The following is a 26311-nucleotide window of genomic DNA, read 5'->3' as shown; positions in this document are numbered from 1 at the left end:
TATCAGACACGCTCAGGCTCCTTGCAAGCATTTCTGATGTTTTTTGTTTTATCCAGCATTCAGGGAACAAGGTTTCCTTCTGTGGGGATCCATATCTGCACAGACACAGGGTATTCATGTCCAAACAAGAATATCAGTGTTCAATAGAAATCCTCCTTACAGCTGATGTTATTGGCCATTCAGAAATATAGAAAGTGGAGGCATCCTGTTGTTTAGGTGACTGATTGCATATAATAGCATGCAGTATGGGAGGGCAAATGATGTGAAAATAAATTAGTTGCCTGGTTTGTAAATGCTTTAATACCTTCTGTCTTTCTGAGGTGCTCAAATACACAAAAGGGCAGACATAATCAGATAACTGAATAATTATGAACAGTTTTACTGAAGCGCATAATAAGATTTCAGGTGTTATAGAGGGAGGTTTATTATTTAACAATAGAGTGGAACCAAGAAAAATCTGTTTGTGCAAAGCTTTGAAATTAAAATCTTACATAAGACTGGAGTCTGGTTCAGGGCTCTGTTAAAGATATCTGGGTACCCATGAGCAGATGAAAACTCTACCCTAGAATTTAGATGCTGAGCTGTGAGAGGTAGGGATCCTTCAAGGGGAGATCCTGCATCCCCATCCAAGCTGTCTGTGTTTCACGTGGACTCAGTGTTTGCTCATTGTCCTGTGGCTGCGTATCGACCAACCTTTGGGGCTGGCTTGGGTGAAGATGCTCTGGCCCAGGGGTTGCTGATGGGATCATGAAATCGTCTTGATTAACAAAAAGGGTGAGGGGATGTGCCAGTCCTAAAAGAGTGTAGAGGACACTTGGGTGAAGACTGGGGTAGGGCTGGGGGCAGAGATCACAGAGGAGAGTCTGGGGCACTGCTGGGTCCAGAGAGTGTCTGAGTGGGATTCACCAGTGCAGTCACAAACCAGTTCCCTCCAGTGATGGGGCTGGCCAAGGAAGACCACAAGGCTGAGTGTGAGCTTTGCTTTTCCATTTCCAGTGTTCCTGCCCCCATACCTCCAGGAATACTCCAGCTGCCTCTCAGCCACTTTGAGCTCAAGATAAAGAGTTCTCTTCTATTTTCCTACTTTTTTATCATTTTTAGGGTTCTTCCCTTGGAAAGCACCATAACAATGTGAGTTTAGATGGAGCATATGATAAAAATTCTTCAGCAAGCTCTCTCAGACTCCACATGCTGTGGCAGCTGGGAAGCCAGAGGTATATCCAGGAGGTCTGACTTCCACAGAGATGTTGAGAGTCCTTTTCCTCTTCCCATGGGAACTCATGGAATTTGGAGCAAAGTTCCCCTGCCCAATTACAGGCCATGCAGGAAAGTCCCCAGCCTTTTGTTTGTCTGGAACTGCTGTGGATGCTCTGATCCCAAGATTGGGCTGTCACCCTCTGCTCTGGGTGTGCCACACCTCTCCCATTCCTCTGTGAGACATCAGGTTTCAGCTTTCTTTCCCATCCTTGAACCCTTTCTAAGTCCCTGATACACTTGTTGAGGTGGGGGAGTCAGAATTATATGCAACAAGTTTGCACTGTAGATTTTACAAACATTTGATTTTTAAATTTTTTTTCTGTTTTCTGTTCTTTTATTTTGCTTTTTTAAGTGGCTGTCAAGGAGTCTGAACCAATTTCCTCACAGCATTAATAGCTGCAGCCCCATGTTGCTGCTCCTGCATCTCAGCATTCAGCAGGTATCCATCATTTTGTGTGGAAAGCCAGGATGTTCCCCTCGGGTCCGTGACTCCACATCTCCTCCTGCAGCCTCCCATCCATCATGGTGATTGCTCAGACACTGAGACAGGGAAGGTCCATCTGCACATCCCTGCAGGTGGCTCTCAGCATTACTGTCATCCATGGAATGTCACCTTCCCAGACTCTCTTTTCCCAGACTCATTCTGGCTTTTTGGGCAGGACAGCTCCTGGCTCAGCTGGCCCAGAGCACTCCTCTCTCCATCCTACCTTCAGTCCCCACCTCCATAACCAGTTATTTATCCATGGAAACACTTCCCAACTTCCCTCCAATATTTTTTATAAATGGAGGCATTGTTGACTTTTGTGGAGGATCTTGGATGGGGAGCTGATGATGAAAACACATTTCTCCTATTACTGATGCAAGATAAATTTTGATTTAGTGATTATGTCTTCCTTTAAATTATCCTGTATGCCAGGGATATAATAGCTTCTGGTTTATGGTATTTTAAACTCTAATATGGCTTTGACTCCATCATGTTTTTGAGGTTTTATGATTCCAATAAAAAGGGTCTTGTAAAATTATTTATGTCTGTAATATACATTTCCTTTTACGGAGGGGCTGTTGACATCCTGCACTGTAGGGTTCAGTATTCTCACACAAAACAGATTTAATTTTGTTTCTTATCCAAGACATCACGTTAGATACACAGTGCTCATTCTTCTTCTCTTCATGATATTTAGGGTTTTTTACACCTAAACTGACATTTAGATAGAATAAATTTACTTGGCTCTTTCTCAATATCCTATGAGAGGCTACATCAGGAATCACATTTAGAGCACTGACATTTCCAACTACAATACCTGTATTGTAAACCCACTGGATATGTTGACAAAATCAAATTTGGTTAAGAAAACATGTATGAAAATTATTTGCAATAAAAGCAGGGAGAGGGAGGGGCATTAGCACAGCTCTGCCAACCCCACCCCCTCAGCAGCTCATGAAATCTGGCATTTCCCTGCTGAATTGACTGTGTCAGAGTTAATGCTGGAGAAATGCCAGAACTTTATTTGAAGTCTCTCTTGGAATATGGGATGAGAAGGCACCAGGCAGAGGGTTCCCTGCAGATGAGGAGCAGGAAAGCTGCCTGTGCAGCAGACAGAGAAATCAGCACTCTAAGCACAGGGATAATTTTAGATTCTCTCAACCTGGTGAATAGACTCAGTATAGAAGATATTAATTGCTGGTACAGTCAGAAGTATTGGGAAAGTCTAGGTTTGCAGCCATGATTCATGGAGATTTAAATAATCTGAATTTTGATCATTGCTTCCCATGAAAATCAAGTTAAATATCACGTTAGAGATAAACTCTGTGCTTTTGCACCCAGCTGACTTTAAAAAGTGTATATGAGCTGACTAAACACCACAACCATAGGAGGAGACTTGTTAATCTTTAATATTTTGGTTACTTCAGAGTGCTGACAGCTACACTTAAACCCTTCAAACTTAGCTCAGAATGAGGCGTGTTGGGGGTGTGTCTGCTGGAAATCCCAATATTTCTTTTGATTCATTGCAACTTAGATTTAAAGCTCCAATAAGAAAAGCTGTAGTGAACAGTTTTATGTCAGTTTGCAAGAGGCTGAGTATTTTCAGGTGGGTTTTTTTTTGTTGTCCGGTTTGGGGTTTTGTTTGTTGTGTGGTTTTTTTTTTTAATGGAATCCTGGCTCCAGGTTTAAACTCTTTTGCTTGATAAAAGTCAGAAGTAGGCAACATACTCAGTATGTTAAAATCCAACAAAAATTGTGGAGCCCAACTTTGAGATTTCCTATAAAAGCTTTCACTTGCATAACTTTGGTGGTTTGTGTTCTGTGTGGAACACAGTACATTTTACAGAGGAAATACTGAATGTACTTGTGGTGCATTTCATGCTGATCTTGAAAACTTAATTTTTCCTTGTCTTGCTGCTTTTCAGGTGTTCAGTCACAGAGCAAACCAAGTGTATCTATATTTATATGTTCGTAGCCATCCCATGGCTCTGCGTGTGCTCTTTGGAAACTGTCATTGATTGCTGCTTGTGAAGCAGAAAATTGCTGGGGTGTCTGAGGTGCAGCTCTTAATTCTGTTGAGGGGTGTGAGAAGAAGTGAGCTGGTCATGCCACTTCAGGGTATGTGGCTGCACAGCTCTGGGTTTCTTTGCAAAATGGGTTATGACTCAGCCTGCCTCATCTGTACCTCAAAGTTTTTAATTCATTTCAATATTCTTCAAGGGAAAGTCTGAAATTTCTTAGGATAAAACAGACAATGTGCAATGGATTTAAATTAAAATACCAGCGTATGTTCAGGGGTAGAAGGTATCCCTTCAACCAGACCCAGGGCATTCACATATATTGTGAAAAGTTGAAAGCATAGACCTGGCATTCAGATTTCTGCTGGGGCCAGAACTGAACCATTTCCTCACATACAGAATTTCATAATGGATGATGTGCTCTGAGGAATTCCAGAAGTTTCCAGATGAAGTTTTTGCCAGTAGGATTTCTTTTAGGAAATGTGAAGATTAGGAAGATGATTCCTATGTGTATGAACAGGATTCTGCTTCACAGCTTTAGTTACAAAACTCAGCCTAGCTTGGGGTTAAAATGGGAGAAATATTATAACAGATCTGTCTAATTTCAGCTACTGCAACCCCCAGCTCAACATCCTCTCTATTTGGGCAGTTATTAACCAGATTATTTCAAAATACACTATTCCAAGCAAACTGTTTTAGCTGTGGCAACTGAAAATATAACTACTGCTCTATTTAGTTGTAAAAAGAAAGTATTTCTGTAGCTGCACTGACTGGTGCTGTAAGTCAAGCATTAACCAAATAGAAATATTCATTTTTTTCTGGGTTTTGGAGGGGGGGGGGGTCTGTGGTGCAGCAGAGAAAGAATGGAAGGTGGTAGGGAGAACCTGGAATCTGGAGTTGTTCTAGATGGAATCAGTTAAATAAGAAATCCAGTATGGAGGTTTGGTCACCTCTGAGGACAACTAGATCATTTGGCATTTTCTGCTAATGAATCGTTTGCAATAAGGTTAAAAAGCCTTGGCCTGAAGCAGAAATATCAGTGATGAGGTGCCAGCAGCACTCTGGGAGGGAGATTTCTTGCCAGAAGACAGGCTTGGAGAGGAGAACAAAGAGATGTAGGAACTCTGCTGGAGTCAGAAAAGTGCTCCTGGAGAGGACTTCTTCCTGTGGAGCTGCCACTCTTTATTTGGATTTGGATCCCATCACCAGGGTCTGCTCCTGCTCATGTCCACATCTCATTTCTGAGCAGGACAGCAATGGTTTGTTGGTTTAAATGGTTTGTTCTGATCTCAGGAAATCCCTTCACAAGGCCCTGTTTCCCTGATCTGAAAACATCCCTGGGTTCCTCCCAAAATGAGGCTCATTCACTGGAATTGGAAAACTTTCCTTCCTTCTTGCAGTTGGTAATGGCTGCGAAAACAAAATAATTGGAGGCTACTGAAGTACTGATTGGGGCAGTTCTGCTACAACTGAATCCTGGAATGTCAGCAGGCTTAATGAGATTATTTGTCTCTACCAGTTTTTGGCAATTTATATCCATTAACCTTTTACTTTAAAATTGCTCAAATTATTGTATGTCTTCTCATAGGAAGCACCTTCATTAACACAGTCAACTTTGTATAGGAAAAATATTCTGGTATTAAATATAAAATATTTCTATATATATTCTGATATTGGATTTAAAATACATTTAAAATATTATGATATTTGGATTGGTTTACTTGGAATACTTTTAGCCAGTTGTTTTGGTCCCCTGCTCTTTGAACCTTGGCAGCTCTCATCCTTAAATTTGAGAGTTTTAAAGTGGTTTCAGTCAATTTTAAATGCATGCAGTGCTCTTGTACTGCAGAGTGCTTTTGTGGGCAGAGTTAAGAATTTCTCTAATTAATATGTTCATTAATGTTAATGAACAGGCAAACAGTGAAACATTCTATGCTGTATTTACTGGGGTCCAAGGCACATGTATTTCCCATTTGGGAACCCCAGTCTGCAAAGTTTTTAGTGCAAAGTATTTTAAGTTAAGAATGGGCATAATTCAGTTTTTTCCCCTCGAGTGCTGCAAAGCGATTTTGTTAATTTTTTTATTCTCCCTTTTAAGATGAATGACACTACCTCTGAGTTTTTTTCTGATGCTTTACATGATTTAGGCAATCCTTCTTAATTAACTGGAGCCCTTTATGTCCAGGACATGTATTTGATGGAAATAGGAGAGGATGGGGCATGCTGTACTTCGATTCTGAATCATAAAGCAATTTGATGGCTTAATTAAGGTCACACCTCTGGGTTTAGTTAAGCACCTGAGACTTTTGAACCTTTGCACTTTGCAGGCTGCTTAGCCTTTTTATCTCCTGCCCAAATTTCTTGCTTTGGTGTGAGTATTCAGGGATTTTCTTGACCACATCCTTGCTGAACCCAAACCCTTGAAGGAAAACCTTGAAGGAGAAGGAAAGATGGGTCTGACAGGGAAGTCTGGTAGGTGAAAACAGGGAAGAAGAGAATTTTTTGGAACAAATGCCTTAATATTAGAACCTCTCTTTCTTCCCACACACATGAGATACACACTCACTGCTCTGGAAAATAGAGGATATGTTCATGTGTAGATTTGATAGAGAAAATGCCTGGAAATATGATTCGTTTTTTTTTTTTTTAAATGTTATTTGAATTCCAGGAGATTTTCAGGTGCTTCAGTACTGCATAGGTCTCTGCTTCTCCTAATTTCACCCTTTTCATTTATTTTTCTCCTTACATGCAATTTAATAAGGCAACCTGGTAGTCCTGCAATGTGAGATTCATGGTTGGCTTGATCTTGTTTTTCATTTTTCTAATGGATTTTCCTCCCTAACACTGCGTTTCTCCCCCAGTCCTTGACATATTCCGAGGAGCTCTTGCTCACCTCTGAATTCTTTATTAATGTGAGTGCACTGGAGCGGGGGAGGACTGCCAGCGACGGGAGGAACACTGGGCTAAATGTCACTTGTCTGAGAGCAGCTTCTGTGCAACTGGTGCTGCTTTCTCTTTGTCACCAGAGGAGGAGAGTGGGGAATACTCATGATAGGAAGCGAGTCTTGGAGAGCCAGCCTTCCTTTTGGGGAGGAATCTTTCTCTTGGTGCTGCACAGCCTTTGCCACTGGGGTGATCCACGTCTTTGTGTGTGTGTGCATTCTGTACATGGGCTGTAATCAAAGGGTTCTTTTTGGAAGTTGGGAATCCAAGCATTCAGGAGTTCTTGGCTGTACCGTGTGCTTTATTCTCCCCCCTTTGGTGGTGAGCCCAAGGTAGGAGCAAAGGAGCGATTCCAGATGCTTTAATGATAAATCTGTGCATGAGTGGTGAATTAATTCTGCCTCAGTAACTCCAACACGGATGTTTCCAAGACCTTCGCTTCCTACGTGTGATTTTTGTGAGTAGCTTTGTTTCAGAAGCTTTAGAAAAGCTCTGGTTTGTACTGGAGCATTTCCTACTTTGGAGCCAGGATTAGCTTTCTCCTGAAGTGTTGCTCAATTTCACGGGTATTATAATTTGAAGCATGTGACCCATGGCTGAGGGGTGCTGTGTGTTGTCAGTGGCTCCAGGTTCCTCCACATCCAAGGGGGTTATTGTTGTTCAACACCAGCTCCTTACACAACCATCTCTACTCATCCCTGTGACAAAGAATTGAAGAACTTATTCCCTATTAACTCCAGGATGTTTATAGCAGTTTGAGAGTATTTGTGGCTCTAATTTGGAAGATGAAGATTTGTTTCTGCCATGATTTCCTGCATGGTTAAAGGAACTCCACTGTTCTGCCCTGCTTCCTTGCCAGCCAAACTCATCCTATAGGTTGTGCTCCCAAGGCTTTCAGCCATGGCATTGCACAGACTTTTTCCTCACAATCTGGACCAAAGTTTTACCTTATTTATCTATGAAGAGTGTTTCTAATTGATTTTTTTTAATTAAGAAAAAGTTGTTTTTTTTTTTTTTTCAAAGAACGAGAGCTGTTGGTTCAGCTCATCCTCTGCTTCTACCTTTGTTGGTACAGCAGCTCCAGCTCTGCTGCTCAGCTTGAGGCTCCTGTGCCTGCTGCAGCCCCCCAGGCTGGTGCTGTGGCTCTGTGCAAATCATCATCTGCCATTAATTGGATATTAAAAACTCATTCCAGTGGGTTGCACTTAGTTTTTCTTAGAACCTATTACTATTGTGAAATGCGAGCTTTTCTGATGTTTTAAAGAAATTTAGGCTCACAATTTTCATATCTTACAGGTCTTTTAATTTGAAAAATAAGCCTTGCACTTTATATTTTCCTTAGTATTTCTGCAATGTCTTCACAAAATAGTCTTTATTTAAAGTGGCCCCCTTGTTCTGATGAGAACAGACAAGAAACATTCCTGCTGTGTTTTCTGCATTCTGGTGGATGCTCTTGAGCCTCCCTTTAAGATCACTTGGGGTTTGCTGAAGGCACATAAGTTTTTAAGCTGTAATTAATGAAGAGCAGTAAGAGTATAGGGGTTTTTTAATCCATCTGAGGCACACAGCAATAAGCAGGACTCTTTTTCTAGGAAATATTCCTTGAGGGTTTGGAACAAGATGATCTTTAAGGTCCCTTCCAACCTAAACCCTTCAGGGGATGGTTTAGGGGATTGGTTTGAACCCAAACCATTCTGGGATTTTTGTAGCTGTTTATTACCAGTTTATTTCCTAGAAGGAGGCTGGGGGAGAAGAAGGGCCAAGTCCTTTCTTTGCTCTTAAGAGCCACAACTGTTTTGGAAAGCGCTTCCCTTGGGATCATTCTCTGCAGAGCAGCTGCTCTGTCCCAGCTGTGTCACACTGCAGGTCTGGCTGTGCCTTCTGAGTTGTCTCCTCTCTTATCCTGCCTTTCTCTCCCACAGAGCATGGGCTTCTCCCTGCCGGCAGCACCTCGAGGAGCCTGCTGAGCAAGCACAGGGGGGAGGACAAGGGAGCTGCTCTGGGATGATGCCCCGGGTGCTGCTGCATGGCTGTGGAATAAGGTCCAGCTGACAAGCAAGGCTGGGGGAGCTGTGGAAGAAAAGTGCCCAGAGGAGAACGAGGAGTACAGTGCAGTCAGCTGGAGCTTTCACTGGAAGCCATACACACCCAGGGCTGAAAGGTGAGGGGCTTGCTTTAATTTCATTTTTGGAGTAGCTGTTAGATGCAGGGAATACACTTTTTTAATAATAAAGGAAACAATCCCAGATTCACTGAGGCTGGAAAATCCCTCCCAGCCCGTGGAGTCCCAGCTGTGCCCAGTGCCCACCTTGTCCCCAGCCCAGAGCACTGAGTGCCACCTCCAGCTCTTCCTTGGATATCCCCAGAGATGGGGACTCCACCAGTGTCCCCCTTCCAATTCCTGACTATCCTTTCCAGGAAAAAAATACCTCCTGAAATCCAACCTTGTGATTTGTCTCTATATCTTTATTCAGGTTAACCGTGGAACCGCATGTGTTAATTTGCTTAAGTTTAGTAGATTTACCTAATGTTTAATTTTATGTTGGTTTTGGTGATCAAGTATGCTGGGAATTAAAATTTCTAAGGAGCTGACTCTTACCTGGCGGGTTAGAGGTGCAGAGATTGAATGAAATGCTTGAATGCTGGAGGCAGATTGGAGTGACAGAGAGCAGACAAGATCCTTGTAGGAGGCTGAAATCAGATAAATACAGAATGGAAATGGAGAGTAAGAATGACATTTTCAAAAGTAGCTTGAAGATGAGATCAGTTATCACATTACTCAATGCTTTTAAATCACAGTTCTGTAGAATTCAAGAATGCCACCGTGGGGCTGGATAAAACATCCTTGACTAGGGTTTGCAGGGGATATCCAAACACATGAGAGTAATGTTCCCTTCCAGCCTTTTCTTATCTGTTTGCAGCTGATGGAAAGCATCCTTTTCAGGGTTGAAATTGTGGATAAAATTGTTGCTGGCAATTAGTGGCAATTAGAGAGTGTGAATTGTCTTCCGTGCATCAGAAACAGAGCTGCTCTTGCTGGGTTTTGAAAGGGAAACATCTGATGGGGGAGGCACAGGTTGGGTAATTTTCCAGGTGTGACATTTAAGTATTTGCTTGTCCCACATCTGCCTGAAAGGGGTTCCTGCCCTGTGGGGAATGGGGGTTATTAAATGTTGCAATAGATTTGCAGTTTGTGTTCTTGATCATCTCAGCAGTACAACCTGACCTTTATTTGTGTCATCACCTAAAACTGGATGTAATTAATTCCAGTGCATAAGAATACTGTTCTCACATCTGTTTCCTTTGTCAGCCAGCCTGGTTAATTAACATTTGTGTTGGTGAGTCTCAGTGAAATCTCCAAATATATTCAAAAGGCCACATTAAAATAGTTTATTTCTTAGGGTTTTTTTCTTTGTTTTGTTGTTTTTTTAATATTATATGCTATGTTTTAGCACATTCCCTCCTAGCTGATACTCCCTCTTGGTTGAGTTAATAGAAAATAAAATTGCTGTGAGGTTTTTAGGGTAGTACCTGTGCTTTCAGTTACAACGGGTACTTCTACAATCTGTCAGGAATAAACTCTCATTTGTGTCAGGGGTGGAGCAGCAAATCCTTCCCAGCATGATCAGCTAATGGAAACTTGCACACAAAATTCACAGGTTGATCCTGTTGCTTGATAGGTTCCTGTGCTAGGTTAGGTGTTATCTAGGCAGGAAATGCCTTTATTTTTGTGGAGATAACACATTCACAATCAACTTAGACAGGAAGTTTTAAGCTACTTTTTATGTTGCTGTTTAAGAGCATGTCCCAAAATCACCCTCATTTACAAAGTCAAATGATGACACAGAAGAAACAGAAAATTCAAATGAACAGGCTGATCATTATTTATAGTTTACATTTAACTTAATTTTGCAAGGCCTAATGAGGATTAAACTACATCCAGGTTGTACTTCTTCAAAATGGCAAACATCAAGGAATTCTGGCAAGTTATTGATGCTTTTTCTATTTAGCATTGCAGGTGTTGTTCTCTTATAAATTTAAATTGGAAGCAAAATGCTCAGAAATAGGAAAGATTTAAAATATTTATTCTATTATAATATGAGCCATGTCAACCAATTCAAGAAATTGTTCGCTTACAGGTGATCCAGAAAGGTCTTTCACATGGGCCTGTTTTCAGTACTGCTATTATTTATTGCAACCACTACAAGTTCAGAAACTCAGAGTTGCAGCAAACTTTTGGAATAATTCTTTCCCCAAGTGTTTTCCAGTATACCCTTCTATAATCTATACCACACACACACACACAAATAATAGGTGAAAAGCAATTATGTTAAAATCAGTTTTCAGTTGTGTAATTAAAACATTTATCTCATGCTGTACTCAACCAAACTCTTTCAAATGCTGGCTGGATTGTGGTGTTCCCTCAGCATTATCTGTGATGTACACTCCAGTCCTAAGGGAGGATTGGAGTAGGAGCTGTAGAAAACAAAAAACTTTTGTCATTTTTTCATCTCTTCATAAGTGCTCTTATTCTCTCAGGTCAACTCAGGCAAATGTGGTAAATTATTTCCAAAACTGGCAGTTGTTGTTTTCTTCCATCCTCAAATGAAAAGCCTCCACTTGTTCTGAAGGGCAGACATAGGAGCAAAGTTATTCTTTCAATTTATTAATATAGAATGATTGCATGGCTGCTCAGCTTCTATCTGCAACTAGATTCAGCTCCTAATTAAAAAAGAAAAGAAACAAAACCCAACCTTTATGTGTAGAAGTGCCTTTTTGCTTTTCATCCCTAATTGAATTCACAGGGTGTTGAAAGAGAAAACGCTGTTATGAATATTGGTCCTTTTGCAGGCTCGAGGGCTGAAGTCTCATCTTGAGCTGGTTATAAAAGCAGTGTTGGAGAAAGCTCCTCAAGTGGTGGCTGATAACCTCTTAGCCTAGCATTTACTGGCATGTAGATTGCACACCTCTTCCTTAGCTTTTTTCCCTTCCCCAAAGCTGGCAGTCACTTTAGATTTACGTGGAGATTTCCTGGAAACTTTTTATTTCTTAGCAGTGGCACCTATGCTGATGTCTGGAAGCTTGATTGGAATCAATAAATGTAATGAGTAGTAAGATTAATTCTCCCAGCACTCCAAATTCTTTTGGCAGTTGCATTAAACTTTCAAAGCTTGTATAAATTTCTCAAGCAAATTTATTTAGTGAACTCCAGTTATGTCTGTCCTGGACAATACATGAATGTAATAAAAGCATGGTTCAGAAAAGGAAAGGGGTGGGGAGATGCTCAGTGCTGCCCAAAGACAGGGGAGGAGCAAAGTGCTGGCACTGGTAAATCACATCTCATGGGCTCCATTTGGAAAGAAAACATTCAGTGAACTCACTGCAGCACATGGAATATTTTTTTTTTTTGTAATTTTTCTTTTCATCAAATCATAGAATGGATTGGAAGGGACCTTGAAGGACATCTCATTTCTGCCACGGGCAGGGACACCTTCCACCATCCCAGGCTGCTCCAAGCCTGGCCTTGGGCACTGCCAGGGATCCAGGGGCAGCCACAGCTGCTCTGGGCAGCCTGTGCCAGGGCCTGCCCACCCTCCCAGGGAACAATTCCTAATTCCCAAAATCTCATCCATCCCTGCCCTCTAGCACTGGGAAGCCATTCCCTGCGTCCTGTCCCTCCATCCCTTGTCCAAGGTCAGGCAGGATAATCTGGTTTAACCTTCCCTTTAGGAAAGTTGCTCTGTCACACAGAATGAGTCAGGTATAACCAGATAAAGTGGTGTTACAAAACCTGAGAGGGATTCCATCCTTAGACACTTTGAGGATTGCTTTCTCTTTGAGACAGGTGAAAATGATCAACTGCTATCCAGTCTGGAAGGGTCAGTTTTTGACTGACTCACAATAACTCAGTCCTTCCATTTTTAGTTCAAGTCCATAGATGGTTCTCAGGTTCTTCAGGAAATGAGGTCTTCCTGAGCTGAAAAAATCCATGTGTGAACTAACTGGTTTGACACTCTTTGCCTTTGCATACTTGAAATAATCAGTAGCAGGATGGAATATTCAAAATCCTACTTTTATTTAAGCAGCTGTGGTGTTTAAATAGTGGATTTTACATGTCAGACTGTGAAAAGTGATTATAGGCCAATAGCTCTGGAAGTCTCACAGTCTCCTGTATGATATCTAAATTATGATATTTCAATTGTCAAGAGCAATTGTTGCTGTTACCTTGCAATCATACTCTTGCTTTAGAAAGGAAGGTTTAACTGTTTTGGTTTTTTTTGAAACATAATAATAGCAATATTTAGCACAAATAATTCTGTTCTGGAATACACTGTCTGTGTATCCACTGAAGGTTTTGATGCTCTTTGTGACAGACTTGCATGAAGAAATTTCCTTGGACAGTGTTCATTATGCAGAGTATAAAAGCTATTGTGGTGTGCTGTAATCAGAAATACAACATATAACAATATTAATGAATGTAATAATGTTAACACATTAATTAATTAATTTAATAATATAATCCTGCTTCCTGTGATTTATTTGTATGATAAGGAGAGGGAAACCTGATGGCCTTTGATTTATTTGGGTATTTTGCCAGAAAAATGTAAACTGGATATGTGTAGCTTATGAGCATGTACAAGTGTCTCTGAAGGTGCCCAAACCAGCTTCGAGATAAAGTTTCTTTTAGGTGCCTTATAGACCTTGAAAGGCTGTAGGTTGTCTTCCGTGGCATTTTTTTCTAATTCAGGCTGTTGGGGTCACTATTAATAAAGATTATTTTTTCCAAAAGCAATCTCTCAGCACCAACCTGCCCTTGGCCTGTGCAGTGTCATCTCTGTGTTTGTGGGATTCCAGACCTGTCGGCTTCCAGCTGGATGTGGGGTCTCCCAGACCTCATTAAAAGATTCTGTGATGTCCACTGGCAAACCTCTTATGAAAACAATAACCACCCCTGACAGAGGTTAAAGGGAGGATTTTTGTACAAAATTCTCACCCTGGGAGTCTGTCAGAGACTCGAGGCACTAACTTTGTTGCTGTTGCAGAGCACAGGGATACACCTTGTGCAGCTCTTCTAAGGACACACATCTGGTGTATTTGTGCCCATTCAAGCCACCACCTTTGGGTGAATCCTCTTGGCTGAAGTTTTTGGGCAACAGACAATGGGTGGGGATTTTGGAGAAGGATTCTTTATCAAGAGTTTTTGGCCTCAGATCCTCACCGGTGTGTTTTAAAGAAGTTAGGGGGAACTTTAGCAAAGAATTCCTTCCATGGACAAATAATGGATTAGAAAGCAGGAAATGGAGGTTAAAAACCTGGGATCAATCCTCATGGGGGAAGGAGCTCACCACTGGAGTGAGTAGCATATCAGGATCTGTGTTTTTCAGTATATCCTGAAAAACAGGCTTCCTATGGACCCATGAGGATATTTAGTAATGCCACTAAGTTGCTTTGGGCGTTCTGAAGGTGAGAGCTGACAAGGAAGATGTGCAGAGGACCTCGTGAGAGGGATTGCTGTTAAAATGCCAAGTGAAATCCAGTGTATTTGGCAAAAGATGCACGAGAGACAAGTTACTTTGACTTCATCACTGATTGTTGCCGTTTGAGAGCAGGAGTTTGAATTTGCAGTAGGTGGGTTCCGTGAAAATGTCCAGCCAAGATGAACCAACACATTAAAAATGTGCTGTGTGCAGAGTAAAGAGGAATCAGTTGTTCACTGCAGCTTTAAGGACCTCAGCTGAAGCTTGAGGAGCCAGGGCTCAATGTAAACAGGAGAGGGGAGTTTTCTCCCCATTGGGACAATTCCAGGGGATGTTGGAAGTTCACACACACTAAAGGGAAGAGCAGATGTGGTTTTAGAGGAGAAACCCACTGCAAGTGACCGAGCACCTGAACTGAATGTGGCCTGAGAATGACCTGGTCTGGAAATGGTGGGCAGGGAGAAAGGTTCAAGGATGTGTGGGTTTTTTTCCTTTCCTTGTTCCACTGCCTTGGCTTGTGCTGTTGATAGGATTGGGGGTGATGACCTGGCCTACCTGGTTCTGGGAAGGCTGAGGTTGCTTTGCTTGTTGAGCTGGAGCCTGAGGGCAGAGCTGATCATGGTCTGCAGCTCCTCCCGTGGGCAGCTCCCATCTCTGCTCTCTGGGACAGGGACATCACCCAGGGAATGGCTGGAGCTGGGCCAGGGGAGGTTTAGGGTGGATTTCAGGGAAAGGTTCTTCCCCCAGAGGGTGCTGGCACTGCCCAGGCTCCCCAGGGAATAGGCACAGCCCCGAGGCTGCCAGAGCTCCAGGAGGGTTTGGACACCACTCCAGGGATTCCCAGGGTGGGATTGTTGGATCAATGATCCTTGTGAGTCCCTGCCAACTCAGAGTATTCCATGAGCCCTCCAGCCTGCTCTGGTATGGCCTTTCTGACTCCTGGCACTGTCCTAAGGGTTGCCATGGGATCTGTCTGAACAGCAGTAGGCTCAATATCCCATAATGCCCATTCCCCATCTCAGCAGCAAATGCATTTTTATTACTTTTCACGGGTTCCCTCTCAGAAATGAGAACACGTTTGGGATGGACATGCCCCTGCAATTTCTCCATGGGAGTACAGGCTTAAATAGGATGGGGTAACCTGAGGCTTGAGCTCTGTTGAGGAAGATTTCAGATTATAACTTCTGCCTGCTGGCTGCAGTTCATGGGAAGGGGTTCGACCCATGTGGAATGTGCCTTCAGGAATGTTCACTCCAGCCATGTGCCTGGGCAGGAGTGCTCCCACCTCCCAGGGGTAAACCCTAAATGTCAGGCTGGGGTTGGCAGTCTGACACACACCTGCATGGCACCTGGGGTGTACACAGGCACATTGGCTCTCCTGAACAACAGGGAAGTCACTAATTCAGAAAATGTAATTCATCTCACGTAAGCTTTTAGGTTCAGGATGATGCTCCGTTGTTTGACACTGCAGAGAAAACACGGGATTGCTCATACCTTAAAGGTTAAACCCCTTTTCTGGTGGATGAATTAATCTTTCTGATAGCTTTATACGATCTTTCAGACATGACATAAGAGCCTTGTGCATTGGTTTGGTTTCTGGGGGCCTCTCTGTTGCTTGTGGGTCTAATATCTGTTCTTGACAAAATGTGAAATTTGAACTTGTCACTTTATGTACAAGAAAATAGAGACATTTCAAATGCTTTTTATTAAGTACAGTTCTCTCTCTCCAGGGCTGACTGGTAAAAAGCCCGATGGCAAAGGTCTTAGAGCAATCCTGATTGAGATCTCTGTCCCAGAACATTTCTTGGACCAGTTTTTATTTTCACACCTAGATCACACCTCTGTTACCAACTCTGCTTACCTTAGAAAATAAACTAAAAAAAAAAAAAAATTCCAGAATAGTTTCAATTGGAAGGGACCTTAAACATAATCTAGTCCCAGCCCGTAAATATATAAATATATAAAATGAATATATTTAATTTTCAAAATAAGACAGGGCTTTATTTGTGTACCTCAGACCTTGATGTATCAGATGGTTTAGATTCCAGCTTGAAGTCCCTTAAGTAGGAAGATTTTTTTTTTTCTATTTCAATGCAAGCAGAATGTCAACAGAAGAAATAGCTTTTCTCACTCTGCAATAATGGCGTAAATTCTTTTGTGTCCTTGGGGCTCTCTTGGCATCTTGCTGAGAAGAGACATTTTTTGCAGGAGAAGACTTTAACTTAGGGGTGTGTGAAATGCTTTACATGAGCATCAATTTAGGCTCTGAATGTTCAGGTCAGCCAGCGTGGGGCTGGAATATGAAAAAGGAGCTTATATTGAGAAGTAGTTGTATTGGCAGACATTGTCTTACTGCTTTCCAGAGAACAATTATCCATGAAATGAAATTCTGGATAAGAACACCCATGCCCAGGGTCCTGTGTCAGTGCAGCAATAATCCCTTGGAAGTGGCTGTTGGTTTGAAAAGCCTTTAAGGCTTTTCCAAGAGGCCATGTCTGAGTGGATAAGGATTGAATATCAAATGGCTCTTCATTTATCCATGGAAAGTTTGTGTTCCCAGATCTCAGACAAACCCCTCAAAGCATCTCCCTGAATCTCTTTGTTCCTTCAATTTGGGGAGAAAAGAAAGGGCAAAAGGACAGAGTGTGCATCACATGGGCTGCTGCATCACAAATGCATCATTTGTTTGCTGCTGAGCAGCTTGGGCTCGGACACAGCCTGAGTCCCAGGCTCTGTGCCAACCTGTTTGCCACCATCCCACCCCAAACCCTGCACAGGGTGGCACCTCCAGCACGCAAGCACTGCAGCCACTCACACCTCAAGAATCTTGAGTCGCTTCTGGGGTTTTTTGATTTCTGCCTGGAATGTCCTGTGGCTCAGAAGCATAGAACCATTGAGGTTGGAAAAGACCTCCAATGTCATCGAGTCCAACCTTGGAGCCAACACCACCTTACTTGTCAAGGTTTAGGACTTCATCAGGCCCAGAGCACAGAGGCCAGAGTCCCAAACTGGGATGAGAAATGTGCTGGATTCCCTGCAGAGTTTGAGACAGCTCCAGCCTTCTTGAGGGCATTGAAGATGGGAGCAGTCTGGGAGTCTTAGAAATGCGCCTGCCTCTAGGATGAAATCTGGAATCCTAGGATGGTTTGGGTTGGGAGGGACCTTAAAGCCCATCCAGTGCCACCCCCTGCCATGGGCAGAGACACCTTCCACTGTCCCAGGCTGCTCCAAGCCCTGTCCAGCCTGGCCTTGGGCACTGCCAGGGGTTCAGGGGCAGCCACAGCTGCTCTGGGCACCCTGTGCCAGGGCCTGCCCACCCTCCCAGGGAACAATTCCTCCCTAATACTCAATCTAAACCTTCTTTCTTTGGGTTTAAAGCCATTCCCTCCCATCCTGTCACTACAGAAAGCAGGCAGAAAAGCCCGTGTGTTTTAAGCACCCAAAGATGAAATGATTGACTGCTTCCCTGCAATGTTATGTCCAGTGGTGTCCATGGATAACTTCTTCCCCAGTGCTGGAGACAAGTCAGATGAGGGTGTGGAAGTCTGACAAGTGGGCCTGAGTTATCAACTCACCTTCTCAGCAGCGGGACACAAAATATTCTTAAATTATATTATTTGGAGATGATTAGGGCTGTAGTGTTGATGTTGCTGTTTCTCAGTCCATGTTTCCTAACTTCAGCATGTGTTAGAACTAAGATTAGACAAAATGCACTCGGTCCCCAGCCCAACCACAAATTTAACTGCCAGACTTCTATTTTTCTGGGGAATGCTGTATTTGTAGCCTTCAAATCCTTGGCTGTTTCCATGTCTTGCCTTTAGTTTTTTTGGATGGGTTTTGTTTGTTGGCTTTATTTATTATCATCATTATTATTATTGTTACAACCTAATTGGTTTCTTTAGAAAGTTTCAACGCAAAAGCAAACAAGTCATTTTTTTTCTTTCCATTTAGCAAGTGTTCCCTGCAAGGTTGCAGTGCTCTCCTGGTTGGCATAGCCTAAGTTGTCAAATTTGAAATTTGTATCCAAGCATTTTTGAGGATGGATGCCTGGGTATATGTGCTTAGATAATGAGTTTACAAAAACAAGTAAAACAGCTTCTCTGAGCTGTTTTGGGAATTGCTGCTTTTGTGTTTACACTGGAATTGTTGCTTTGTTGTGGTATCTGTGTAGTTGTGTTTAAATTGTAAAGGCAGGGTTTAAATTGTAAAGGCAGAAAGATTCAGGCTAAGAAGGCACTTTCCTATGCAGTGTTTGCATTCTAGCTGAGAGCTCAAAGAGGTTTTGCAGTAATTTACTGTCTCTGTTTCCCTATTTTTCCTTCTGTCTGGAACCTGTGGCCAAGGAGAGGTACAGGGACTGTCCCAAATACACAAAGCTTTGGGGAGAGAGCTCCTGCCATGGGAATCTTCAGTCCTTTGCTCTCCCAGAATCTGCTCCATGAGGAAACAGGCCCTGAGTTTGAATTTTACTGAAATAAGTGACCTTTTCTGTGTACAATCAATTTATCTTACAACCAGGAACTTGAAGGATTACATTGATTTTTAGAGAAAGGTGTTGTAGTAAGAATAGGGAGAATAGGGACAGGAAAAAAAAATTTAAAAATTACACTTATTTTTGTTGTGGAGAAAGGTCAGTCACTGCTGTGGATCCTGCATGTATTTAATGTGCTTTGTGTCTTTAAAGGCAGAAATGTTGGATTTTCATTTTTTACATAGGGACAAGAACCAAACCAAGATAATTTCCATGGGAAAGAGTAACAGCCGGGGTCAGAGAGGAGAGAAAGGTGTGCCCACGCCATGCCCTGTGGCACTGAGGCTTTGCAGCAGCCCTGGAACACTCTGAACAACCTCTGAGAGCAAATGTGTCACCAGCAGAATCCCAAATGTGAGATGGGCCCTGAAAATCCCATTTAAAGCCTGGTTCTTAGCAAGTCCAGACCAAATCATGTGATACTGCCATGGGGCTAATAGGAGAGTGTAACCCAGTCTCCAGTTCTTGATGATTTCTTGTTGACTTTAGAGTTGATTTTCTTTTACCAGTGGCCCTGATAATACTCCCCTCAAAGTGCTGATTGCCAAGGTCATGATTTTTATCAGAAGTCTAGCAGTAATGGGAATTTCATAGCAATTTTAATCACTTTTTTTGCCATGGAATGACTTTTTTCTTTGATGTCTTTATTGCTGTCATCAAGACAAGGTATATCCTGACATCCACTTTAGACCAAGTAAATTACATTGTTATAATCATCAAAGGTAGTAATGGGCACATAAATTTTTCAGTGAGCAGGCAGTGGAGATGAAATGACAACCTGCAGCTGTGCCAGATTTCTCCTGGTGTCCAAGGGTTTGAATGGTGTTCACAATTCAAACTTGGGATAGGTGGCATTCCCCAACATTCCTATATGTTCTTTAATATATAATGAAAACTATTGTGCTGCATTGAGAATTGGCTTTGCCCTTTCTCCTAAGAGAAACTTCCTGCCAAAACTCAGTTTTTCTCGGGGATGTTGTATTTGTAGCCTTCAAATCCTTGGCTGTTTTCATGTCTTGCCTTTAGATTTGGGAGGGATTTGTGTTTGCTCTGTTAATGTTATTGTTATTATTATTTACCTGATTGGTTTCTTCAGAAAGTTTCAATGCAAAAGCAAATGAGGCAATTTTTTCTTTCCATTTAACCAATGTGACCTGCAGGAGCAAGTTTGCAATGCCCTGTGATAACCTAAGTTTTCAAATTTGAAATTTATATCCAAGTATTTTGGAGGATGGATGCCTGGATAGATGTGCTTTGATAATTAGTTTTGGTTGAACTGAATTATAATTAATGTAAACAAAGACACAAACTTCACAGTCAAGCAACAACAAAGGAAAGTATTTTGTATGGATGCATTTGAGATCCTTCAGCTGGGGGTGTTCTGGGGAGTAAACTGGCATGATTAAGGAAAAATAAAGAACAGAGTGGGATTTCCAAGGAGGGGAAGGAAACCATGGATTCTTTAAACAACAGATGTAGGAGCACCAGGGCATTATAAGATACTGGAAATCTGCTTATTATACTTTAGGGCTGTATTACCTTGTAATGTGCATGGTTAACATCATACACATGGTTTTTCCAAAAAAAAAAAAAAACTCTTCAAAATATTCAGTTCACTTCTTGACAGGCCATTTTTCGAGGGATATGCCTGTTATTGTTTATTCCTAGCAGCTTGTCCACCGTGACATAATTATTATTTTAATGACAAGGCATTAACTGAGCAGCTCTCTAATAGCTGTGCCATGCTGGGTTTTTGCTTTCTCCAAGCTGTGGCTTCCCCTACAACAGATGGACCTTTGCACCTGAGGTGTCTCCTTGGTGACTCTGCTGTGAGTCACCCCCACTATTTTCCTGCTGAGATTCCTGGAATCACAATATCCCAAGCTGAACGGGACACGTAGGGATCATCAAGTTCAATTTTTCTCCTCACAGAATGACCTAAACCTCAGTGTTCTGTCTGAGAAGAGTCATCCTGGAGCCCTGGCAGCCTTAGGGCTGTGCCCATTCCCTGGGGAGCCTGTTCAGTCCCCATGACCTATGGGGGAAGAGCTTTTCCCTAAAATCCAGCCTAAATCCTCCCAGGAAGTGAAGGGAGCTGCTGTTTTGTAAATGGCTCAGCTTTGCCTCAGCAGAACAGAGTGGGAGAAGCCTTCTCTTTTATGCAGTCCTTCAGTGAATCCGCAACATGGGTTAAAATATTTTGGGATACAAAATTCTGTTGGAATTTTGGTCACTAAGAATTTTAGACTTTTTGTGCTGATAGGTACTGACTCCTAAGAGAACAACACTGTATTTGACCTAAGGTTGTGGAAAAGGTTTCTAAAATGGAATGATAGAACTGGGATTACGGGTGTGGAGTTTGAATAGAAGTGTGTAATTTCATATGGTGGGAAACTTAGAGTTTAAAGTTTTAGAATATAGTAATATATATAAAGCAAAATGGAGGTTTTGGGGTGGAGGCTGGTCCTTTTTCTTCACCTTCTTCATGGCTTCAGGTAGTATTGTGTAATTGGATAAAAAAGTGCATTGCAGGCCACAAATAGTTGTTATTAGGTTAAAAGTAAAAATAATTTAGGTGTCATTTTTTAATTAGACACTTTATACTTAAAAAGCCTTCTAGAGAAAGAGATGGGGCTCCATTTTTTAGTTTGGTAGAATAAAGCGCTGTAGAACTCGGGGTTTGTGAGACTGTAACATAGATAAGAACTAATAAACATCTGAGTCCCAACAAGAAATACCTTCTCACACGTTTAATCCTGACCCTGACAAAAAAAAAGTTAAGACTCTGCAGGACTCATATTGACATTACCAAGTTGTCCTTTGGGCAGGGGTGCAGGCTACAGATCCACACCTCAGAACGCAGAGTTCCTGCTCACCCCAATTCCATATTCCATGGCAAAGCAGATTTCATCCAGATGTGTTAAATGCTGCCTGCTGCTGGGGTGACTTCAAAACAAAACTGTAGCTGAAAGCTGTTTTGGATGTTTCACCCCTTTTTACACAAGAGATGCTAATAATAAACACCCCCATGAACAAACAGTTCTGGGATTCTGTTAGGCAGAGGATAAAGGGAGCAGATTTCTAGCCCATTGAAAATTGCATTTCCTGATCGTGCAAATGAGAAAAAATAATATTGCAAAGATGCTCTGGGCAGGCCAGAAATGTGTGTTGATCATCAGGTTTATTTTTCAGTTATGAAGAATTAAATTTGAGTGGGGGAATAATAGGAGTGTGTTCCCAGAAAGAGTTGTTTAGTAACCACCTACCAAAGAAGCTGGAAGTCTCCTTGTCTTTAATGAGTAATGACCTGGAATGGATAGCTCTAATTCCCTCTTTTAAAAATACATTGGGAACTAAACCAGTCCTCCTTGGGCCTGGTGGAGCATCTGCAATTCCATGAAATGCCTGTCAAAAGCTCTGTTCTGTAACCCTGTGAGTTGCTGTTGCTTATGGAGTTTTAATTATTTAATGCCCAAAGTTTTTGTCCTTCCCTCAAGACCTGAGCTGCAAAATTGCTTTTACAGGGTTTAAAATTTGATTCATTTTATTTTTTTCCCTTCAGTTTTGCAGAGCTTTTAGGGCTTGAATCAAAACAGCCATGAAATAAGTGGAGTAATGTGTCAGGGAGAATTCTCGTTAGCCAATGGAACATTAGCAACATGCATTTTTTTTTTTCTGGAGCAGTGGAGCCGAGTACCTTCCAGAGGATTCAAAATAGCGCCTTTCCCCCTCCTTTCCAAGCACGAATCCTTTGTGAAGCATTGAAGAAGTGTCAAACATTAGGGTTGGATGTGGAAGTGTGTCTGGGGAGAAGCCAGGACAACTTTTCCTCTCCAAGTCCCAGTTCTGGTCCCCTGTTCTGTAACCTACTGTCCAACTCCCTTCCTTCCCTCATGATGGAATTGTTTCCCAAATTCCAGCTAGTGACCATGGGGCCACTGTGTGTCCCCAAGGCCATAATCAGGTTGGGTGAACCAATTACAGCAATGTGTGGTAATTAAAAATCCATTAGGACTTCGTTGCCTTTCCCCTAAATAGGGCAGGTTTGACACCTCAGGGATTGTTTTAAATAATATTAATTGGTGGTTCTAATTTAACATTCAGGCTGAGCACTTTTGACCAGGTAACTGCTGAGTGCTGCAAATTTGAGCCTCCCCAGTGCCATTTTTTATTACTAAGTTTTAAATAAATAAGTGGAGTACAGAAAGCAAATTGGACATCAGCTACTGTTGGAAGCAGATACATTTCAGAAGCTTAAACCTCTTCCAGCTTTCTCAGAGATCTTTGTGCCAAACACACTGGGGAAAGAATTCTTTCGTTTCCCATAGCAGAAAAATTTTCTACAGAATTTTTAATTTTAAATAATTTAATTTGGTTTTATTTCTATTTTATTAAAGATCATCCAACCTCACCCCTTGCCATGGGCAGGGACACCTTCCACTGTCCCAGGCTGCTCCAAGCCCTGTCCAGCCTGGCCTTGGGCACTGCCAGGGATCCAGGGGCAGCCACAGCTTCTCTGGGCACCCTGTGCCAGGGCCTGCCCACCCTCCCAGGGAACAATTCCTAATTCCCAATATCCCATCTAACCCTGTCCTTTGGCAGTTTAAACCCATTCCCCCTTATCCTGTCACTCCAGTTCCTGTTGCAGGGTCCCTCTCCAGCTTCCCTGTGTCCCTTCAGGCCCTGGAAGGAGCTGTGAGGTCTCCACACACCCTTTCCTTTTCCAGGCTGAACATTCCCAGTTCTCCCAGCCTGGCTCCCGAGGGTTTCCTCTCCTAATTTTCTGGCCCATTTTTATCAGGTTGTGGCTCATGCATTTTTTTTACTGTATGCCACTAAAGTACCACCTGTGGGTTAAATTCGTTACTTATGGGCTTTCCCTTATTGATTATCTCTGTGTTTATGTTTCTGAGAGACTGACAGATTTGGAGGTTTGCTGTTTTTTATTATCCTTAAAAATACGTATTCTCACTTTACAGCTCAATCTGAGCCTCCTAAGCTTTGGTCATTCTGAGCAATCCTGTGCCCTCTCCCTTCTCAGGCCCTTGCTGCCCTTTGTCCCCTCCTTCTGTCACCCTGCCCCTCTACTGCCATCTGCATCATCATTCCAGAATGGTCCTAATATTTGGAGATTTCAGATGAGCTCTGTGATGACTTTCCTGAGTCATCTGGGGTGCTGAGTTGGTGTTTTGGGTTTGGGGCTTTTTCAGATGTGGAAGTTGTCACAGTCAGATTTTCATGAGGTTGGGAAACTTATCTCCCAAATTTCCATTTTTCTTCACGGTCTGTGCTTTAAGAATGGGGGTAGAAGAACCTCTCAATGAAACAATGTCCCTTGCAATTCTGATTGTAAAATATGGGCCTTTACAACTGCTGGGCATTTGAAACAACACCAGGCAAGGAATTTGATCTGTTTGAAGTTTTATTAACCTATTTTTAGTGCCCAGGAACCATGAATGCTCTTTCTCCAGAGTATAATGGTAGGGGGAGAACAAAACTTATGCTTATACGGATCATTTTGTCTTTTGTCTGCAAAAGGGGGTCAATCTCCATTACCAAAATTGCTCCAGTTGCTTGAATATCTACTGAAGTGGACGCTCAGGCTGTGGTGAGAGCTGCTGGGTGCTGCCTGGTTTTGAATATTTGATCCCCAGCTGCCTATTGATTAATTCTAATAAATTCTCTTTGGGAAAAGAGGCCATTTCAGCTTAAAATGCCCAATGCACAGCAGGAGCTTGGAGGTGATGGCAGGAGCTTTCCTCTTCCTGCCTGTGGTTTTCTGTTGTCCCCTGTTGTCTTTCATGGTAGCAAAGACACATTGTTCTATAGAAAACATAAAAATCACCTTTGCGAATTGCTGAAACCTTTTTATTTAAACAATTAAGCCATGTAGAGCATTCTCTCCAATGTCTCTCTGAATAGTGATGACCCCCATTAAAATGGTTACTGAGTTCTTCTGAGTTGCATAACCTACATATTCGTGGTAAAACTGCTATAATTAACTCCATTTTTATTGGCTCTGTGGCTTCAGAGGGATTTCTGCTGAACGTGGGGACACACAGCTCCAGGTTGGTGCCTTCCATTCAACTCCTGCAAATCCCAGCGTGGCTCAAAATTGGCCTCTCAGGGCCAAACTTTAAAGGCCATTGTGAAGGTGGCCTGAGACATTCAATAAAGAGCAGGACTGCCTTGGGTTTCCTTGGAGTGGCTTTTACAAAGCAACAGGAGATTTAGGGGCTGTCAGAAATATGGGGCTTTGCTAATTTCTTTAGCAAATATCTTTCAAAGTCATCCTTAGGGCTTTTTTATCACTATTCTACCTCCTAACCTATCAGATGTTTTCTAGCAGTTAACTTATTATGAGCACGTCACAAGTTTTGTTAAAAACAAAGATCTGTGTCTCAGTCTTGCAGTAAAATTTTTATGGTAATTGAGTGAGAAGAGAGGAAACTTTTCTGAAATACGGAGAGTGGCTGTTTCCCTGCTGGACATTGCATGAAGAGGGTTGTCTCAGTGAGCTGTGGAAGTAACTGGGTTTCACAGTGGCCATACTTCCACAATATTTCCCTAACTCAGCTTTTGGTGAGCAGCTCTCCCAAAAGAGAGAGCTGCTCACCAAAAGCAGCTGTAGGGTTGGCCAAACAGTCAATAGTATATAATTATTTTATTTCTATTGTTATTTTTGATGGTGGGATATAAAGTTCTGTGAAGCAAATTCTGAGAGTAACTAGAGCTCTTTATGCACTCTTACCTCTGAATTTGTCTTTCTCAGGTCAGGCAATTCTTAGGGTGCTGTTCAGTGTAGAATTTGAAACAAACTGTACGAAACAAAATGCTAACCTGAGACCACAAAAACTATTTTTCATTCCACTCGGTATAAGATTAGATTGAAAAGAAAATATCCTTACCTTTATTTTCATTGTCATCATGAAAGTGTAATTTCCATTTTCATGAAGTGGCTCATTTCTATTACAATGAAGCTGTCACTAAGTAGCAGCTGTTCTCCTGAGAGCTTTTCCTGTGAGTGTGGGCAAGGTTCTAATCCTAGAGGACATTCCTGGGAGAGATTTTTGATTGCCCTGATTTCTCAGTGGAAGGGAGTTTTGCACATGAAAGAAGTAGGGGGTTGCACTGCTCTTCAGGAACCCTTCAGACGTTCCTGAATGTCCTCTGCATGTACAGGAGAGGCCTGGCTTAAAGCAAGGCAGCCCTGGAACTATGGGCTCAGCTCTAGGAAAGAGTTTGTTCATCCTGTGTGTGAAACACACTCACATAGTAGGAGTAAAAGGAGAGACTGGGAGGTGTTCGAGGCAAATTAAAGAAAAAAAGGAGATAACAATGTTTTGAAATGGCTCCCACCCCCTCATTGAGAGGAGTCCCACTTACTGAAGTCAGATATGGAAATTATGGGGGTTTTTTTGTTTGAATTTCTTCTGTTCTGAGTCAGCGATAGGTTGGTGTAAAGTAAAAATGTCTGTCAGTTTCTGTCTGGGTCACTAAAATGCATAATTCTGTAATTTTCCATGCAGTGCAACAGAAATGGGGCTGGAGAAAGTCAGTTCTTATCTCTTGATGCCCCTCTTGAGGTGAGGAAGGTGCA

The 26311-nt window shown here is 42.2% G+C and overlaps 1 protein-coding gene and 1 long non-coding RNA gene across 24 annotated transcripts in view; one reads left to right on the top strand and one right to left on the bottom strand.

The window, feature by feature from the left end:
• The window catches only part of PCDH15 (protocadherin related 15), a 626487-nt gene that overhangs the window by 97827 nt on the left and 502349 nt on the right, over nt 1–26311 (top strand). For 20 of the 23 annotated variants that reach the window (XM_068197049.1, XM_068197046.1, XM_068197047.1 and 17 more), the window contains exon 2: nt 8625–8863. The exons of the other annotated variants lie outside the window; for them this stretch is intronic. The gene's annotated coding sequence lies outside the window, so the exon portion shown is untranslated. The remainder of the gene's footprint in view (nt 1–8624; nt 8864–26311) is intronic. 23 annotated transcript variants of the gene reach the window in all.
• On the bottom strand, nt 24116–26258 carry LOC137478542 (uncharacterized). The gene is made up of 3 exons (XR_011001627.1): nt 25620–26258; nt 25463–25551; nt 24116–24534 (listed from the first exon to the last, which is right to left on the bottom strand). It is a non-coding gene; the product is annotated as an uncharacterized lncRNA (long non-coding RNA).

Source organism: Anomalospiza imberbis, chromosome 8 (genome assembly GCF_031753505.1).
Source record: "Anomalospiza imberbis isolate Cuckoo-Finch-1a 21T00152 chromosome 8, ASM3175350v1, whole genome shotgun sequence".
Lineage (NCBI taxonomy): Eukaryota > Metazoa > Chordata > Aves > Passeriformes > Viduidae > Anomalospiza > Anomalospiza imberbis.
Note: the sequence above shows the minus strand (reverse complement) of the source record. Positions and strands in the feature narration are given on the sequence as shown.